Below are 18,039 nucleotides of genomic sequence, written 5' to 3'. Positions count from 1 at the left end.
CCTCTACATGAAATTAAAATATACTTTAAGAGAAAGCTCTTCCTGCAAAAGGGTAATTTAGCACTTACTTCCAAAAGTATGTTTAATATATAGTTAAATGAACAAAAATAATAATATATATTTTTTTGCTTTGATATGATATTTTATAATGATGGCAGCTAGTGCTTGTTCATATTAGTTCACACAGTTAGGTGTAAAACAGGATTATTTACAGGGCTTTCTATCCTGGCTGTTATTTTCACTCCCCGTCTCCCCCTCATTTTTGACAGCGTGCTCATTCCGGCACCCTCCCGCCCTCTGGAGATGTGCACTTTAAAGAGTGGTTTCGCTTGCCTGAACGCGCACCCCACACACACTTGCTGTGTGTGACCCAGGGTCACGGTGAAGTGACTCGGAGCCCTGTCTGACTGGGCCTCTCGCAGCCCTGCCTTTGCATTCCAGCGCGCGGAGAAGGGGGCAGCGCAGCTTATTAGCAGCGAGAGGGAGGAAGTTTCTGCGGGCCGGGATTATGCGCAGTTTCCTTGTCCAGAAGCTTTGCCGTGTTCCCTCCCACTCTCGGAGCAGCGATTCCATGAACTAAGGGAAACAGTGAAAACTTAAACCTGCTTCTCCAGGCTGCAGAGCCCCGGAGCCATTCTAATATACTTTTTTCTTTCTCTCTCTCTCTCTCGCTCTCGTTCGCGCTCTCTCTCTCTCTCTCTCTCTCACTGCGTTCGTATACTTGTAAGGGGAGAACTTTTTTTGGTTGCCTTTGCACCGTGCTGAAAGGGATTTTGGGCTCTGATTGGAGAGAGAGAACACTGGAAGTGCACAGCTGCACAAGGCAGGAGCCGGCACACAGTCTGACAGGCAGTTAAAGCCCCTCTCTTTGAGGAAGGGGGGGGGGGGTCAGGGGCTCAATTTAGCAGTTCCAAGTTTCAGCTAGGTCTACAGGGGAGCTTTATGGGAACACAAAATGGAATAGATCAGGGAGAAAAAAGGAGTCCTGTACACTTTTGGAGGTTGCAACTCTTTGTGGTGAGTATAGCTCTCTCTTTTTTCTGCCCGGTGATTTTCTCCGAATCCATAACTGCTTATTTATAAAGTTGCACACATGCAGCTATGCTGGCATGCACAGATAGGCTTCTAGGGTGGCAGATGCTCTGTAATATTTGCTCCTCTTCTAACTCACTACCTGTTCCCCTGAAAAATGGCTCGTAATGCGAAGGATTTGTCTGGGGGTCGGGCAGTTTCTCTTTTCCCTGCCAGAGAACAGTCTCTTCATACCTTATCTTTTAAACTGAGTCGCAGGGTTTCAGTGAAAAGAGGGCTTTGTGCTTTTGAATTCCAGGAGAGCTGGAGGGTCATGGCCTGCGGGATGACTATGTATTTGTACATACCAACACAGGATCCCATCAGATAAAAAGTAATATAACTCTGCAAACCGCCTCTGGTGCTCCTCCAGTTGTGGGTTTTTGATAACTTTTTTTGTATTTAACTACCGGTTCTTGAAACAAGCGTGCCGCTTGAATTTTGCAGTAGCTGCACGCTATGAGAATTTTTTTTAACACCTACATGATGAACAGTTTTCATTAATGTGGTTACAGCATTTAAGCTCTCAGAATAGAAAAAGCTATATTTGATCAGATAATGCTCTATCTTGGACATTTGTGAATGGGCTGAAAAGTTCTTGAAAGTTTGTTCACTTCTTTGTGTCAGAGCATTCTTGCAATTATTCTATTAATACAACAAAAAGTATGTTGTTGAAGTAGATAATGGTCTTTTTTGGTCCTGTTCTCTGCTGTTTTTTGGAGGGAGGGTTCAAAATTCAACAAAACAAACTAATTTTTTTTATATTGCATGCCTGAATTTATTGTATGAATGTAAAATGACTAGGTTTATTTTGGAAAAAGACCTGTGATATATGGAGAATTGTAAATGTGTAACTGTACAGTTAAATCACTGCAGGCTTTTTGAACTTTTATTATACAATCTGGCCCAGTAAATAACCATATTTATTATTGTTTCTGCAGGTAGTAGTTCAAAACTCTGCTTGGGAATCTGGCATTAATTTCAGCTGAAGGTCCAACAGTGGCCCAGTTGCACATTAAAGTAATCAGCATACTCTTTCTGAAATTGATTATTTTGAGTGTCAGTGATTGAGAGTGAAGAAACACTGAAATGGCATACCATTCCATTTTTAAACTATGTGGAGCAGAGGGTCTGGCACACACCACAGTCCAGTCATTGTTTAATTTGCAAACCATTTTGCGCTTTAAAAGAACAGCATTCGCGACTGAAAGGGCCTTCTACATTTCTGTTCTTTATAAATAGTGCTGTGACAGCGCGTATATAACCAAAACCAATTTGCCATGCTTTATCAAATAAAATGGGTGATATTTACATATGTACAGTATTAAATGAACATGGTAGGTCATAGTAATTGTAGTATTGCCATTCTAGGAGATTAGCAGAAGTGGTCCTGGGAAAATGATGCTATCAATAATGAAGAACATAAATGGTGTTATCTCACATTTGACATATGAATGAATGTTACTTTTAAAAATGCAGTGTGCAGTGTCTCCTTTTTCATGTTGTTTGCTTTCAATGTGTCACACTGCCCTCTTTCATAAGCAAGATATTACATTAGCTTAAGCCTGAAAATAATCTTTTGTGTGACATGGAGAATTAGAGTGTTTGTGTATGCTTACCTACTACTCTGCCTTCCTGAAGCATTATATGGCTGACAATAGTTCTGCAAGGACACGTCAAGATGTTACGGTCATAACAGGAGCCTATAACAAGCCTGAACACCTACATTCCAGATGTAATGCTGTGTGATAAATTGCTGATTGCTTGCTTGTTCAGAGAAAAGAAAAAGGAACGTCCCATCCTTTGGGTCTGCTTGATCTGGGATCCATTTGACTGCAACAGCTTTCACCCGACATTTTGTAATTCCAATTTTGTGAGATGCTGGAAACCATTATTGCCACTCTCAGAAACCCAGTGGTGCTTTTGCAAGCAGGTGTTGATCCAGTCCGTTCAGACCACCTTTGACCTCATGATTTTCAAGAGGGCCATAAGGTCAGCACTGCTCATACTTTCATAAAAGCAGACATAATTTGGAATGAAATCCAGACATTTATCCAGGCCCTAATTCTGAATTGCTAACTTTTCAAGTTTTTCATTCATGCTTCAGGCCATGCAAATTCCAGGACAACACGTGACAGAATTCACAGTGGATTTATACATTTTGATTTGTTGAATTTACGAAGTAATATTAGCTCAGTGGATCACTTATTGCCATGAACATTTAACCTGAGGTTGAAATGCAGTATTTGCAGATATAATTGCAGCTCAGCTCCAAAAGGAGAAATCTAGTTATCCCTTTGAACACTACTTAGATAAATATTAGACACTACATTTTAAAATAATTTTTGACTCACAATAATTTTCTTAACTGCACCCAAATGAAAAATAAACACTCAAGAAATAGTTGAAGATTAGCCAACACAGGAAGGCATTTTTAACACAGTCTTCAAGCAAAACTTTTACTACCTTTCAGCCATATTTTGGCCCACATATTGGTATGTGCATTTTCCCTCAAGGAATTATCAGAGTTCAAGAAAGGCTGTATTGATCTGAGATTTAAAAAAAAAAATCAGAATACTTTTAAAAAATTTATGACACCATAGAAATGTAATTAGGCTTATGTAGTAACTTCTGATTTTGTCTTTTTATTTTTCCAAAATCTTTTTTTTTTCTTTTTGTTTTTGTTTTGGTTTTAATAGTGATGGTTTAACTCCATTGTGACTTCTTAGTTCACATTTAACTGTTCTTAAAAGGTCTTTTAAAAACAGTGATAAAAACAGTAATGTAAACTAAACAAAAATCAAATTAGATATGTGCATACATGTTTACATTAAAGTTGGAAAAGTACAAAAAACACAATTTATACTATAAAGGTAACATCATTCATTCTGCATTACCTGTAGCAAACCTGATGGACTGAACAATGACTTTTGAAGAATTCCTTCTCCAGGGACCATTCAATTTACATTGCTAACCTGTTTTAGATAAGATGGATAGCTAGTTAGCTTGACTATCTTGCATAGATAATCATTCTAGCTCAATCATAACTTAACTCTCAAAAAGTTGTGACTAAAAATTTTAAAAAGTAGCTGTAAAGCTGACAAGATTTCTAGGCAGTCATTTACTGTACAGTAGTAGTGACTACATCTGATACATTTGGCCTAACAGATGTACTCTTATATAGATATACTACCTAGCTCATTGTCATGTAGTTGCAAATACATATCTTTTTTGGTGAAAGCAAGCGGTGACACTAGTTACTCTAAGGTAAAGATGGACAGAGGTGATGTTTGAGTAAAGCAGTCTCCTGGAGATGTTTGAAATGGTTGAACATATTACTATCACATCATCTTAATGCAGCATCATACCAATACATTTCAAAAGTTCACATTGTCAAAAGAAGTCATTTTTTCCCGTTGGAATTAACTTGGCTTGGATTTTGATGTAAATTTGATTTCTCCTGTTGAAGAATTCCCCAAGAGATATGATATATCCATGTATGCCATTCTTGTTATTCAAAGATAGTTTATTCAACATTAGAATGAAGAAAGTGCCTGAGGTATGGGCAAGGTTCTTTGTGCACCGTGTTCTCAGCCGGTTGAGCAAGGTTAAGGGAATACATTATGCTGGAACATGACATAATGTTGAAGGATTTACGCCGAAAAATTGTAGGTTTTCAAAATGATATCCTTCAATTCAGGTTTTTTTTCTTTTTACAATTTGCAGAAAAACATGGGTATTGTATTGTATTGTAGGCTGAGTGCTTGAGTTAATAAGATGGTGTGCTTGCGATTACTGAGAGATTTGTATTTGCCGAATAAGTGGAATTTGATTAATCAGAAAATGCACATCTCTAGTACAATATGAACTATGCATTTACAATACAAGACCAATCGTTTTATTAATTGTAAAATTATTGGAATCTGGGTTTGAACTAAAATTGGTGAAAAAAATGTGTTGACTGTATAGATTAGCACAAAAAGCACGGAATCAAATTTGTGGAGGTACAGTACAACACTAGTTAACTCTTGTGCTTAGAGTGTTTAAGTTTACGCCGGTGCTGATGGGTTGTGGTCCGTAATTTCAGCATGTTTGTTTTCAGGTGATTGTCCATTTCCTTTTTTGTGATCAGTAGCCCATCTTGCTGTTGTTCTGAAAACATCATTTATTTGTTCTTCACAGTTCTTCACAGAAATAACATTTTGATGTTGATATCTGAGTAAATGGCTGCAGGCCAAGAGAAAATCTGAACAAACATCATATGCATTTTTTGGCCTCAGCTTTACGTTTGAGTTATTCGTGGTTTTTGAAGACGCAGCATACTGTTTGAACAGTGATTTGGCCTCAACGGTCATAGCAGTTTTAAAAATATACACATGGAGAATGTCATCTACTCAATCTACTTCTCTATTTTGGGCATATGGGTCACTGTCTCCTGAAATGGCCTAACAGAGCTCCTTCTTTATGCGGGCCGAGTCTGAATTTGTCAGCAATTGCGTACCATTGCAATTTGAGCTGAAGTTCTGTTTTCTGGCACAATAACAGATTTATTTTGTGTGTGCCTATTGGTTGCAAATAAATACAAAGACCATCATCTCATCTAATAAAATATTTTCCTTGCTCTTAAAGGAGGGAACAACTGTGGATTGTGATCTTAAAAGAGCTTATTACAAAGTACAATTTTCCACATTATAAATCTGAAATTGAGGAAGAAAGTGAACTCAATTGCAGCTTATATTTAACTACATTGCTCTGTGTTCTCAGGACAAAAATCGAAAGGTTGGGTTAGACATAGCTGTGTCCCAGTGCTTATGCCTGCCACTGATGGGGCAGAATGCTGGGCCTTACTGTGTCTTGCAGGCTGTAAATTTGTCTCATTAACCTTTGGAGGGTAGAGAAGGAAAACCACAATTAGCTGTGGCAGTTTATGGGCTGCCAGTTACCAGGTGTTATGTAGCAGAAAGAGGTGGTGTTTGCAGAGAAACAGGAACCCGCCTGTAAGATCTATCTTTATTACCATTTTTATTTCAATTTTTTTAAAGAGAAATTAGCCACTGTAAATTCTTTCATTCTGGTATTATGGGTCCTATCATCAGAGGACGTGAGGGGACAGATTCAATCAACCGTGAAGCATTAAGCCTCAGCACCACCTTTAAAAATAAAATCAATAACACATTTAAGGCAGTAGCTGTAACTTTTTTTGTCATAACCTACACAACATTTTCACATTAAAAGGTGCACGTTTTCCCTCTCACTCCTTGTGTTATGCTAAGGGTGCCATTGTTCCCCTCTTCTGAGCTCTGTAAACTAACAATAGTAGTAAACTAGCGCCTCTGGTGCTAATCCCCCCACCAGAGTTCTTCTAGTTAGCATGTGGTTCTGCTGTAGTTGTCTGCAGCAGTAGTACAGTGGCAGGGATCTGTTGTCATGCTTAGTAGGTAGACGAGGGGATCAGAGCTTCCTGATGGTAGCTTTGCTTGCCTGGTTGGGTGGAAGGCCCCCACACCATGAGGAAGCGAGATAGGCCCCTTTCTAAAAATGAAGCCATGTTCTATTCCATATATGAGATGCAAAGGTTTTTGGGTCTGTCCATGCACACTCTCTGTTGGGTGCCACCTGACTGTAAGGTCTGTTTGCAGAAGCAGCTGGTGGCTGCTGGGCATACCTGGTTGATTGCGTGGGTTTGCAGGATGACACCATGAGATATGGCCCCCATGTCAGATACCCTGTCCAGCAGCACTAACACTAATCTCTTGAATCCAATCCTCCTTGGTAACATTGCGGAGCTAATGCCTGCCAAGTTGATCAGATGGGCCTTGCAGTAGGTTGTTGATTTCTCTGTCTTCTACAGCCTGATTCAATCAGACAGTCTGGTCCCCTTGTTTGCCCCACAGGAGTAGCGTTTCTTGTAGGGTAATAGTGAACAGCCAAAATACATAGGCATTCCAGAATTTCTTCACGTATGGTACCAAGTTAGAAATTTGCAATTTGTTCATCTGCAGGGTTGTGAATGAATCTTGCACACTTACTGTTGCTGTGCTCTGGTCTGCTTTACTGAACCACATTTAAAACATAGTAAGCGTTTTATACACGGATCTTGATTAGATGGGACAACAATAAACGCTGTTTTTTTCAGCTGTGGGGAGGGGAGGCTGAAGCTTTGCACAGCAATGGGATACCTCCCATTCATGACTACCACGCCTCTCCTCCACAATCTCAGCACTAGGTACTGAGGTCCCTCCTGGGGCACTTCTGCTCTTGAACAGTCTTCCCAAGCTGCCGAGTTGTCCGCTATCCTGTACTTTTTTTGGTGATCTCTATTTTGTTGGAGCAGAATGGAAGACTGGTTTTGGCCATGTTAGTCATGTAGCTGAAGGCTTGTTCTCCCACGATAGTATTACTCATGGGTTTTTCTGTGACACTTTCCCCATGGACCTCCGTCTCCCTTTTTACACTCTCTCACTGGTAAAGCGGTCCTCAATGGATGTGGCATTTTAAAGGTAGCCTTCATTGCAAATGCTGTGCAGCTGTCACTTGAGTTCGACTTTCACCCACTTCTACTGGTTAAAAATGTTGAGCAGTTGGTATTTGGGTGGTCTGCTTTGAACTTTCAGAACCACTCTGCATTCATCTGGGCTCTGCTGGTCAGTGGATTGGTTTAGCTGGCTTCAGGCCTTCATTCATCATTGTAGCTAATGGAGTCTGATGTCGATACCATGACAGCATCACATAGCTGTGTCTTACTGAGTGTGGACAAGTAGCTGCCTCAGGTATAACCTCCTCTCTGTATAGGGCTAGGTATCCCCAGTTCACATCCAGCAATGGTCAGCCTCTGGTCCACACCTACTCATTGGAAATATGTCCTCACCAAAATGCAATATATAGTTACTGGACATGTTGTTACTCATATGTCAGTGTGTTTTGGTATTACAAAACATGTGATGGTCATGTTGAGAAGGCTGGTACTGCTGACCTGAAGACAACTGAACATGTAACAATTAACTTTCTTCATAGGTTTCAATGGGCCCCTCTTAAACAAACTTAGTTTGTACTATTGGCTTTATATTTCAAATACTCATTGACTTTCTATAGAAAACTTCAAAATGGATCATAGATGTTCAATTAGATATGTGTGCAAGAATACTAAGTCAACTGTTGCTTTTTTAAAGTTTGCAAATCTTGCCATTGGAAGTATCCGGATTAGCTTCATTATTTAAACCCTTATATATTATATTAGATTTAGTTAAAAGTTAGATTTAACAGTGTGATTTATATTTATTGCATGTTCATTTAGTGTTTATTAACAGCGTATCTCATACTTTTGCATAACTTGTACTGTGTTCTGTATTTCATTCATTTATTTATTTCTTTACCAGTCTTGATTTCTAGTCACAGTGACAAACACTGGATTCTGAACACATATCTTTATCATAAAATTTGTTTTAAATACTGTCTCATTTAAAAATAGAACATTTAAAAAACATAACTAAAATATTAAAACACCTGAATTCAGGTGGTGATTGGGATTGTGACATTAAATTGAATGAATATGGTAATTGCATACAAAATATAATTGCATTGACGGAATAATATATGTTTGTGGTTCTGGAGCTCTGTTGGAAGACACAGTCTGTCTATCTCTAAGGCTGTCTCTAAGAGGGATGATGTTATGTCTATTATGGATTGTAGGTTCTTCTCTATTAACGCTGGCTTGCTCGTACCTCACTTAGCTATCCAATCCACCCTACGTATAGGCAGCATTTTTGCAAATTCAGTTAATTCATCTAAATTTGGTTGTGGCCCATAAGCAGAAAACTCACTCCTGCACTTGACTTTGACTAGTACTTTAGACTGTTATCAAAAATATATTTAAATGGTTTTTTTCCCTCCTGAAAATCTATTGAGTATTAAAATTAAATCTGATCTCTGTTGGATTCTTGAAAAAAACTGCATAGCAGAGTTAGCGTTTGGTCAGAAAGTTTGAACAAACCAGAAAACACAAGATGATGATAGGAAGAGCTGCGCTGCACTATAAACACAATGTCCGGGACCGTGCCGATATCCGTGATGTTGACGTTTGAATTCCGACAGTTGTCAAGATCGCAGTGTACTAACGTGAGGTGGTGCGGACAAGTAGTGTCCTTGCTCCAGCAGTAAATAGCATGTGCTTACGAATACGCTGCAGAGCACCCAGGCTGGTTTTACTCTCGGAGCTGAGGCCAGCTGAAATGTGAGTAACTGCACTCTTAGCAAAGTTAGAAAGACAGTAAAAGGTGGAATATGTTTCGCTGTGTGCCTATGTCATCACGTTCCTCCAGCTGTTCCTTTCCGAAGGCAAGACACGTACGGTCCACAAATTTAAACTGACAGTAAATATTCTGTCACATTTTTCAGCTCACTTTTAAGGCACACCATAAAATAATTCATAACTAACAAGCAAGCTGAGAGCAGATGAATCCTTCCATTGTATGCTATTTTTACTGTATTTATCAACTGTGCAGAGCCATCTGGAACAAAGGGGATGAAGCCAGGGCCTGAATACAGCTGTGGAAAGTATCCATGATAGAGAAATGTTTGCTGTTCCAGTCTTTCTTGTATGTTTTACTTTGTTTTACGAGGACTCTGTTGATTTCCCTTATTTCTCTGAATATTGGAGGTAAATGGATATGGCAACTGTGTATATAGTATCCACTAAGACTGTATATGTTATATGCCGGGAGATGAAATTGATGCAGTTATGTATTTAAAGTGTGGTGGTTATATTAGGTTAATGGAGAAACAAAGTACGTCCTGCTTTGCTGTATTTCATTTTAATGTTATGTTCAAGGAAAAGCATTGACAAGAGGCAGAGATGCTGTATTTTTAAATGACGTTCTTGGGAACTTTGGGAGTCCCTTCTTCTTAACTGGTCATTGCTGAAGCAGTCACAAAAAAAAAAAAAAACGATACACACGTAACCATTGTGTTGTAAGTGGCCCTGGATTAGGGCATCTGCCATATGATTAAATTAATAAATAAATAATATGTCAGGGTCAGCCATCCCTCTATCTCCATGTCCCCAGTGACTGACAGCCTGTGCTGCAGTGTGACTGTTCCCAGTAAACCCCTCTCTCTGTGCTGTGTTGCCTGTGACGCCAATCACTCTGAGATCACTTCCTCCTTATTAGCAGTCACACGGCAGGGGGGCTCGTCTCCTTGTTCTTGAGCTGCAGGACATTTGTCTGGACCACTTAAAAATGCTGGGGCCCTTTTAACTACCTTAGTGTTGTCCCTCTGATGGCTGTGCAGGGGGGCAATGTGGTCAGCAATGTTTTTTTAAGAGTGTATGCGTGTGTGTTTTTTTGTTAAGGAGATGGGAGTGTGGCACTTTCTTAAATGGCGTGCAAGGACGTGGAGGATTGCAGATACAATGGGCTAAGGAAAATATTTAGCTTGAGACAAAGCCCACTCAAAGCAGTTCACGGCAGGGTTAACTCTTCCCATTACCCACAAGGAATGGGCTTAATTGGGGAAATCTTTAACCTGCAGCAAATTAGGGAATCAGCCCCACTGATCCGTCATGCTCAGAGCCATTGAAGTCACATGCTCTGAACGCTGCAGAGCGCTGGAGGCTTTGTGGCTCTCTGCAGAAAGTTATTACAAAATGTAATACAAAATCAAGGATGTTAAATTCCACACATTTCTGTAAACATTTAAACTCCGTGAAGAAATGTCTCTTAAATGCTGATATAGTGCAACATACTCAACCCACTGAAATGTTGTAATAACACATTTCTCAGGTCAGTTATGCATGTATTAACTAAGCCTGTAATTTGGCCCTAGTAAAATTTGGAATTCCAAAATAACTATCTTTACTGAAATGCAGTGTATTTTTACTTGTATTTTGCTACTTGAAGTGGTCGGATGGAATCCAGGCTTAATGATCATATTTTAGGTAACTGTTCATATCAGTTTTGTCAGTCAGTTGCTCTTACCTGCATTTCAATTCACTTTAACATATAAATATTGAAAAAAAAACAGGTTTGCTTCACTTGTGGTGCTTAACCATAAAAGTAAGTGTTAATTGTATTGTACTTCTATATTCATAACTAAGGGATAACAAATTTTGATAACAAATTAATAAAATTAGGAAAGGAAACAAATTAGGTGTCTAACCTTTATTTATTTTAATAATTTTGAGAAATGTTACTCAATGAAAATAATGAAAATTTTATTAATGCAGTTATCTCCTCCATTCTTATAATACAATTTCAGGGAATATTAATGTAAAAGCAGTCCAATTCAAATGGTGGTCAAGTGTGAAGTCTTAACTAACATTCCATGCTATAGCGTTTTATTATTTTCGATGTGTATAAATGGATCAGCCTTTTGCAAGAATACATTTGAACTGTATCATGACACTTATATGTGATTTAATTCAAACCATTAGTTGTAAATACAAAATATGAAGATGCATTTTTTCCTTTTTAGTTATTGAATTTCACATGGCTACAAGAGAATTCTCTTTTCACAGTCAACAGCTGTTTGTTAAAAGAGCTGTTTTAAATGTTCTGTCTTTTAATCATTTTTGTTCATCCACAAATTATACAGGGTGATTGTGTTCTACTTGACCTTGTTAAACAACAGGCTATACAAGTAATGATCTAAAAGTCTAAAAATATTTTCACCATTGTTTAGATATGGCCAAAAAGCAATACAGCAGCACTGCATGTATAGTATGCAGTAGTCTGTTACTGGCATCTGTTCAAGCTAACTACAGTGCATTTTGTCCTGTGACTAACAAATTTAAATAATTTGTATCTTATTTTTTTATTATTATTTTCACACATTTTGTTAGTTTCAGTGTCTGGCCAACCTTCCAGTGTTTTGCAGATACTGTGAAACAATGTGATATTTGCTTCTTTCAAATTTAAGGACAAAGTGCATTGCATTTCAGTGGAATAAATGCACTGCCTAATATGCAACAAGCTCACAGCCTCGCTCTTAATTATATCCTGAAAAGCCTGAAAATAGCAATCTCAAACATTTAAACTATTCACACAGCACAAATTGGCAGGAAAATGCTGTGGTAATTAAGATGGTCTTTTACTTAGGCCAAGGTCTGCTGAGAATGAGACGTAAATATTACTAATTTTTTTTACTTAATTTTTATTGGAATATTCAAACTAGTTTACTCTTACTTGGAATAATTGTCAAGTTTACATGAAATCGATTAACATATCATTTCTGTTATTGTATCTGGTGTTGTTTTATCATGACGTAATCACTCATTCCCGTGCCTGCTACTCATTTAATTGAATTGGTACTGCAGTAATTAATAGAACATTATTTCACTCAACAGCACAGATATAAAATAAGAAAAAGGATGTATTTTAAACCTTGATGGTAATTGTTCAGCACTGAACAGCCTAAACTGAGATAATCCAAATATGATATTGTAAAAAAAAACAAAATAAGGAATGATATTAGTGGCAAGGTTGCGGCAGTCCAACTAGTAGTGAGCGAAGGTACTATAGTTTAGAGAAATGTGATTTATTAATATTTATTATAGAACATCACTTTTTGTTTTTATCATCTCTGTTACAATCTTTATTCACTTAATCTGCAACTCCAGGATGCAAAACAACTCCTTTCCAGCAGAACCTTATTAAATGGCTTCGAAAACAGCAAATGGTTTCAAATAAACTGAAAAGCAAGTGGGCAGGGGGCAAAGGGATCTCCACCTAACCTGGTGCCGTAATTGTGTCTGTCAGACCTGAGACAAAAAAAAGGGGGGTGGGGAGTAAAAATAGGAGAAGGTGTTTTTAAAAAGATAAGCCCAGGCTAATGCACGGTGGGGGCTTTGTCCTGCCAGCCGGGAGAGCGAGCAGGCCCTGTGAGGGGTGAGCAGGGTTAACGCGGCCTTGGGAGACAGGTTAAGAAGAAATAAAAAGGGATCTGAGAAGGGGAAACTTAATATCGCCCGGCTGACGCTATTGTGCACATCAAGTCTACAGCTGCTGCTGATAGCAGCGTGTGAAGTAATTAGTTGTCTGGTTCTATATTGACCAGTCTGGGGCAGTGTCCATGGGACCCATTAAATTTGCCGTTGAAAGTGAAAGGATTATGCACCCAAAATAAATGAAATGGAAGGTAATGAAATGATGGAAAAAAAAGAGAGGTCCGCCTGCTTCTTGCAAAACAAATTGTTTCATTGGCCACGTTCCTACTGGCACACTATGATTTCATAGTGTTGTCAAAAAAGCATTCACCGGAAACAAAATGATAGGTAGCATAGCCTCTGTGGACTAAAGGCTGCTTTTACATATTTTGTAGTCTGAAAGATTTGTGCTGCAGTGCAGCAATAACAAAATGATAGAGAAATTATTGTAGATGGATTTGTTTTTAAGAACATTTGTTTTTTTATGTTTTAGTTTTTTTCTACAAATAAACCTTTGTAGTGTTGAAACTGGTAGTCTGAGACATTTATATTTTAAATTATTCATCATACATTTAATTCAATTTTGCCATAATCCTTTCTTGACACTTTTAGAGGCAATAATTGCAGATTATGTTTTGAAGATATATAACTTTTATGTAGAAGAGAGGAGAAAACTATATTAAGTGTACACAGACTTTTTTTTACCATGTTTACAAAAATGTTTATCCTATTTTTGGTGGATTGTAATATCACATTACTATTCCTTAGTAAAAGTTCCCATTAGATATAAAAGTCTTCTCTGAGTGGTATGAATAGGATGGGAATGAGATCATCTTACAGATCGTCCCGAGGGACTAAGATTTGTGTCTCTGTTTACTTGCGGCGTGATTGGATTCGCTCACTGCGTGCGGGGAGCCGACACGTCCCCTTTATTCGCAGCGAGGGCGGTGTGGGCGCGGGGATGGCGGGCCCTGCCCATGAAACAGGTTTTGGCGCAAAAAAACCCGTCCGCTGCGGCGGGGGCCGGCATCCCATCACCGTCCATTACCAGACGCGTGTAAAGAAACGGTGCCCGGAGGTTAAAAGCCCCAGACCACACTGAAACAAGAGCCGGTCTTAATGACGGCCCAGGCTGTGTTTAAGCCAGACCCTCCACCCAGAGACGGGGCATAATGCGGAGCTAGGATTTCAGTTGCGTAAGCCCCCGTCGAAGTAGGAGCTGAATTTGAACTATAATCCCTGAATAGGTCTTGGGCATGACAGAGCGCTGATGTCATACTCTCATTCAGTGTTTGTCTAGCTGGTAGAAGTGCCCCCCCTCACCACCCCCTTTGCCCCCTGCTCAGGGGCCAGTGTATTACTGAATAAGGACAGATGTGGGCTTTTCAGTGCAAGGGAACATTGGTGAAGAATAGGTGAACAGCAGAATAAAATATGTCCCAGTCTCCTTTATTTGCATCTCCGCATGAGTCCGCATTCCCTGCCATTGTTTGCATTGCTTTTTTAAACAGCTATCAAGATTTTTTTTTTTCCGTTTGTTTTTGTCCTTTGTTTTGTCGCGCTTTGAACTTTAAGTGTAGGTTTGTAAACATTTGTGATTTTTTAAATGCATAATCTGTCCCACGCTACTTCTCATATTTCTTGCTAGCTCCAGCATAAATGATACAGTTGAGTGTGGATGCATTTCGTCTGCGTACTGCCGTCTCTCTCCTGTGACTGCAGTGCAAAAAGAATGTGTGCAGGGGATTGCTGTGAACCTCCCGGGATTCCGTCCGAATGCATTTCATCCGTTATTTCTTCTCGGCTTATGAATAAAATACTTGCTGCGTCAATGGTTTTTATTATTCTCAAATTAAAAAAAAGAGCCAGCCTTATTCCAGGCATCGCAGCAAAAAGCATTTTAATTGATACCACTCAAGAGGCAATCAAAAAGAAATAACACACTGCAAATGTGTGACTGGGAGAGAAGATCCAATATTGGGGGGAAAAAAGGGAAAAAGTTTTGAGCGGGTTCATCGAAGGACATACCGCATTACCATTTCACATGGATCATTAATGAATGTCTGGTGTGTTTGCTGCGGTGCGGTGTGGAGTCAGAGCCAAGCCAAAGGGGGGGACTTGTAGATGATTTGCTTTCTCCCAATGGGAAACATGCGCATGCAAGCTCTGTGCCAAATACACACATTCACAATATTTTTGAGAAAGGGGATATCTTCATGTGGGACCAAAGCACGTGCCTCTCAGTGCCTGCCTTGTCTCAAGTAAATGCAGAAATTAATATATAATTGACAAAGCTGGAAAAAGATGCATGAAGGTTTGGCAGTGTAGTGGATTGTCCAAAAGTTATTATCAGGTATATAGATTAAGCCCATATGTAAAATAATGGAAGGTATCCTATAAAGGTTTAAATTAGAGGGCTATTTGTCTTTCACTGGTAGTTTCCTGAATTCCGTGTTTAAAAGCAACTGCATAGTGGAGCGGACCGCTACGCTCCCACTGCTACGCTCCCTCCCTCGCAAAATCTTGTGATTTTTACGTCTGCGTAAAATCACAATCTGCAAAGCAAATATGTAGCTGTTGCGTTCCTGTGGTTAAGAGATGATATGTCACAGATTGCTTTCAGGAAGCAGTTTAATAAAACCAAATATTCTTATTTCCTGTAAATCTGCAAATGATGTGTATGCATTAAAAACATGAACATGTATCTACACACACATGTATCACACATGTATCAACACACACACGCACACACATATATAACTTTTTTCTGTACTATCACTCTGTAGGTAAAACATGAAACTGTAGCTTTAATTTGACTGGCCATCTCTTTGTGAATGCCTACTTAAATTCTTGTTCATGCAAATGCTCAGTAAAGTCGTCACGGTTCTTTCTGGTCTGAACACAAACTTCCTGAGGTTTTTTTTTTTTCCATGCATATGCGGTGGGGTCAGCAAAACCCTCAGATACACAGACCGCTCTGCGGTGGTCATAAACTACTCTGCCTTATCCGTCCTGCGGAGGGGTGCCTGAGCCGTCCTGGAAGAAGGAGAGCAGCCCGTTCCCCCCCACCCCCCCGCTCCGACCCGGCCTGGTCCCGCCACCTCCCCCCTCACACACACACACACACACACACACACACACCCCTCATCTCCATTTCCTCTTCCTCTTTCCCCCTGCCTCTTTTTTTTTTTTTTAATTGATCACCTCACCTCTTCGTGCCCACCTTAAAGGGCAGGCAGGAAGTGCGGTGTTGTTCTTTCCCGCCGCGGCCCCGGGACTGGCGGCTGATAAGAGCGCGCTGGAGTAGGGCGGGGACCCTGGGAGAGAGCCGGGGCGCGGGCAGTGCGCGGAGGGGTCAGGAGACACACACGCGCCACGCCCACCGCGAGGTCGCCGCTCGGGCCTGCTGCTCGGCAGAGGGAATGCCGGCCGTCGGGGTATGCGGATCTGCTCTTTGCTTCCTCTCATCCTCTCCTCTCTTGTCCGTCTGTTTTTCTTTTCTAAACTGTCCGTTTCGGCCTCCTTTTTCCCGGGGGCTCTCTGAGTTGCGGTGACGAGGCTAAAGAGGAAACGGGCTTGAAAAATAAGAGCGCATCCCGAACGTCATCTCGCAGGCCCTCCCGAGGAGTAATGCTGTTTCCATTTGCTGTCAGCGCCAGCCTGAAATCAGAGACGCTGGGGTGCTGCTGCTGAGGTGCTGTGCTGCAGCCTGGGTGGAATTTTCATTGTGTGTGTGCGCGCGCGTGTGTGAGTGAGTGTGCGTGCATGTGTGTGCGTGCGTGCGTGCATGTGCATGAGTGTGTGTGGGTGCATGCATTTGTGTTTTCACTGAGTGTGGGTGTGTGTGTTTGTGTGTTTGCGAGTGTGCGTGTACCAGCATTTGTTCACGAGCCGCGGTGCTGACAGTGGGCATTGACCTGTGAGTGTATGCATTAAAGAGGGTTCCACTGGACGAGGGGGCGGGAGTGTGGGTGAAGGAAAGTTTATATTATGTGTAATTAAGGATGCACACATGGCAGGCCAGGGGCAATTGTGTTGGGGTTTTTTGGGGGGATGGGGCGGGGGCAGGGGTGGGGGCGGCGGGGGGTGGGCAGTAGCTAAATCCATTCAACAAGAGAGACCACAAGAGAAAGCACTTTTTTTTTCTAAGCAAAGTTTCTCTGCATGACTTCCCTGCGGACGGGATCTTACACTTTCAAGCCAAGATTTTATTAACAATTCATATGGAAATTGAGGGCAAAGGAGGAGCAGATTCTCACATAAACTTGATCTGTCCATGAATGCGTCTCTGTGTTTGCCCTGACCCCGCGTGGCTTAAGACACAGCCTGCGAGGGCTCCCGTCCCGGGGACGAATGAAAAGCAAGCACATTCCTCTGCTGCTGCCTCCGCCCCGAGAGACCCTGCTCTCCCTCCACCCTTCTTCTCCTTCTTCTTCCTCATCAACCCCCCCCCCCCCTTATTACCCTCTTCATGAAGGTCTTCTGCAACATCTTGGATTCATAATCAGTTCATTCATTCATCTGTGCTCCTCTTGCTTTCAAAACTGTTGCAGCCCAGTGAATTTTGATGTGTTATTTTGAAGCACTTAATTTTTTTGTAAACTGTTTTTAGTGCTCAGTATTTGATTGAACAAATCATTTTATAGCAATAACGGAATAGAGGGATTGCCAGAAATCATGTGACCATATGTATTGTATGGTTTGATGTTAAATCAGTGCATCTCTTTATGATGCATAAAAAGAACATTAAATAAACAGAAATCAAGTATAACCCGTACAGATTTGATGAGATTTGAGTTTGTATACTTTGAACAACTTGTTTAATATTTTAGCTCTCTCCCTTTAATACATAAATAAGGCAGGTGTATACTGTAAGATCTGTGAATATACTTTATTGTATTTGGACAAATAGCTATGTTTTTTTTTCGCATCACATGAATCTTTAAGGTAAATAATTCTGCACTGTATGTGTGAGGTGGGCATTCAGTCTCACAGCAATTTAGTTCTTTTTTTCTTTGGCTTTGATGAACACATTTAAGCAGCTGCTA

General features: G+C 40.3%; 1 long non-coding RNA gene across 1 annotated transcript in view; it reads left to right on the top strand.

The window, feature by feature from the left end:
* The first annotated feature begins 453 nt into the window (after positions 1-453).
* LOC118774274 overlaps positions 454-18,039 on the top strand; it is a 73,563-nt gene continuing 55,977 nt past the window's right edge. The window contains exon 1 of the long non-coding RNA XR_005004818.1: positions 454-1,017. This is a non-coding gene — a long non-coding RNA (uncharacterized LOC118774274). The remainder of the gene's footprint in view (positions 1,018-18,039) is intronic.

This window comes from Megalops cyprinoides, chromosome 3 (genome assembly GCF_013368585.1).
Source record: "Megalops cyprinoides isolate fMegCyp1 chromosome 3, fMegCyp1.pri, whole genome shotgun sequence".
NCBI lineage: Eukaryota > Metazoa > Chordata > Actinopteri > Elopiformes > Megalopidae > Megalops > Megalops cyprinoides.
This window is presented reverse-complemented; position numbering and strand designations above follow the sequence as displayed.